Source organism: Oryzias melastigma, linkage group LG1, assembly GCF_002922805.2.
Source record: "Oryzias melastigma strain HK-1 linkage group LG1, ASM292280v2, whole genome shotgun sequence".
Classification (NCBI taxonomy): Eukaryota; Metazoa; Chordata; class Actinopteri; order Beloniformes; family Adrianichthyidae; genus Oryzias; species Oryzias melastigma.
The window spans coordinates 24,908,220-24,911,243 of record NC_050512.1 but is presented as its reverse complement, the minus strand read 5'-3'; the positions used below and the strand labels follow the sequence as shown (position 1 = coordinate 24,911,243).

General features: G+C 40.5%; 1 protein-coding gene across 1 annotated transcript in view; it reads right to left on the bottom strand.

The window, feature by feature from the left end:
- Nucleotides 1-3,024, bottom strand: part of rims1b (regulating synaptic membrane exocytosis 1b) — an 87,070-nt gene that overhangs the window by 82,688 nt on the left and 1,358 nt on the right. The window lies entirely within an intron of this gene.

Genomic DNA, 3,024 nt, shown 5'->3' with positions numbered 1-3,024 from the left:
AAAAAAAAAAAAAAAAAAAAAAAAAAAACTGTCCGACAAAACAAAACTTCCAAGTACTCTCTAAACTCTCTTGGTTGAGCCACTGCTGCAAGTTTATGGGCTGTCCAGGCCAACAGAGGCTCCTAAAGAAGAGCAGACACTTCAAGGAGCGTCTTAAGGGTTTTTTTTGTTTAGGCTAAAGAGAGCATAATCATAAGTAAGAGACTCTTATAGTAGATAAAAAGATGGTTAGAGTGGGTTTTCAAGGGAGGTGTGGGTGTCTCTTGCAGTTCTCTTAAGGCTCATTGAAAACAGAACATACAATTGTCATATGTGTGGTAAATTGTGAAGTATTTGTAAGGCTAATTTTTGATGTACGGGTGATGCCACACTCTAGCAGTTAGTAAAACATCAATCACAATGACCCTTTCCGGCCAGATAAGGCCTGAGGAAACCTGTACATGAACTACACTTACAGGCTACATGCGCAGTCTGAAGGATTTGATTTAAACACACCTGCAACTCACCTACGTGTTGTATAAGTGTTCACTAGCAAGGGCTGTTGTAACTAAACCATAAAGTCCATAAAGTTTTACTTGAAGATCTTCATCCAACCAACTCCTCTCTGTCAGCAGATGCCATTTTCCAAACCCAGACAAGCCTTCTGGTCCTGTCCATCACCCAGAGTCAAATCCAGTGGATGAATTTGACTGGACGACACTATTTTGTCCTCTCCACATACTGTCATTAATATTCCCTTTTTGGGTTTATGCACCAAACCAAACTATAATCCAAAAGAACATCTTCCCTACATCTGTCCCTCTTGATTGTATCAACTAAAAGTTATATTTTACGATGTAGAAAAGCAAGGAAGGAGGTACATTATTGAGTTCTGCTTATTTTCATGACTACATAATTTTAAAGAGTTTAAATACACTTGTCTGAGGAACATGTATTTCAATAGCAGTTATTGGGTTAATATTTTTTATAGCCACTTTCGGTTATGAAAAATCAAATTATAGATATATTTCGGTTGTCAGGTGGATGCCAAGTTTGGCTGCTGTTGTTCAGACAGAAATACAAGTGCAGTTGCATCTCTGCTTCTGCAAAAGTGTATGGAGCCAGAACGAATTTGATCCCTTTGCTCCAGATCATTGTCTTTTTTGTACTTGTTCCTGTGTTTGAAGTGTGTTCAAGTGATGGAACGATATATAGTCCAGCTGGAGCAACTGAATCAATTGTTTCAATTGCTTATAGGTGGATATGGGCGGTTTGTGGGCAAAAAAAAAAAATGGGTAAACCAGTAAGGGGTACGCAGGTGGCCTACAGGACTTTTTAAGACCATAGACCAATCGTTGAACCCGTAAAGCAAAAACGTTCATGGACATTTTTTTACAGGTATTCTCCAGGTTAAAAGTCATGGACGACACTTAAACAACATGTAAGGGTAAGTAAGGGGGAAGTAGGTGAGACGCAGGTGTGTCGTAGAGATTTGTCTTTTTTTCAACCCTTCCAAAACCTGTGAGCCTGTTAGAGCTGTTCAAGTGATAAGGATGAACTCTATGTTGGAAGCCTGAAGTAAGAGATTAGAAAATTAGACAATCAGAGCGTAATTTGTGTTCTTCCGCCACTTACGTATCACCTGCACACCCCGTGCTCACAGTAAGGAGTCATATGTCGTATGCACACCGTATGACTAGAGTGTCACGTAAAAAGTCACCATATGACAGAATCACTAGTTCGTCAGAAGTGCGGGTCATTTATCATTACAAATACTTCATGATACCCTTGCAACACAATAATCGTATGCACCATTTTCATGACGTCCATAGAGGTGGCCAAGATACACCTGTGCACCATTTAAGATGTGGCTACTCCTCTTTACGACCTTCCACGGACCCGGATAACCCAAAAACGAGCAACCCCCTGTTCAGGTGCATGTTACTATTGCTACATAAAAACCAGGTATGTGATGCGTGTTTCAGATCTTGAACGTGCTTTTAGCATACAGTGTTTACACCGCTCGGTTACCACCCCATGGTGGGAAATGTCAAAGCAAATCAAGTGAATCTTGCTTCTACCTTTTTTTTTGTATTCTGATATATGAAGGCTTGGTGTCATATAATTCCAGCCGGGTAGAAAACGCTATGATTAATTTTTTCCTTCATGATCTATTTACAGGCAGTTGGTACTTCTGTAAATCAAAAAGAAAAAAATCCTCATTTTTTCACAGCTCTGTTCTGGTATAGGAAAGATTTGGTGTCATGTAATTTCGGCTGGTTAAAAAAAAAAAAAAAAAAAAAGTTATTATTAACTTCTCCTTGTTGATTATGTTTACAACGCACACTTTGAAAGAAACGCTACCCACACGTCACTACCAGTGACTGAGTCTTTGATTGGTCAAAGTCCAGCGCTGTCACAATTTACCGTCAAAAAGTTCAACCGGTTGAACTTCCAACGCGTGATCAACGAACGCTCGTTTCATACTTCAAAACTTGCATGAACGCAAACACGCAAAATTCAGGTTGGCCTTCGTTTGCGTAGACTTTTAAGTTGAAAGTGGACACTTAAACGCAAGTCAATGCAGACGGTGTGAACGCAGCTTCAGAGTTTTGAATGTGGAAAACCACTTTTCCTGACCACTTTTCAATTGGTCAGGTGTGAATATAGAATAAGGCACGTTTGTTTACACACTAGAGACTCTTCTGTCAGTGTCAAACGTTACAGTTCTAACGAATCTAAAACGTTAACTTTGGACCCATACTAGCATTAGCTCTCCATTCATTCTGGTCTATTCTATTCTATCACACAACATCCAACCCCGTCTACAAGGCCTGCTCCATCTGATACTTCTGGACCTTTTTGGTCAGTTCTGGATCAATTCTATCTGTGGCTCGGTTCTAGTTCTGTGGGGGTCTGTCAGCAGCACCAGGGTTCTGATCAGACCATTAATCTGGTCCTGCTGGAGCATAAAGTCTGTCTTTTCTCCTTCGAGTTCAGCTTGAGGCTGCAGACAGAAGATCAAGCTGGAGTGGGGGGGGCTGC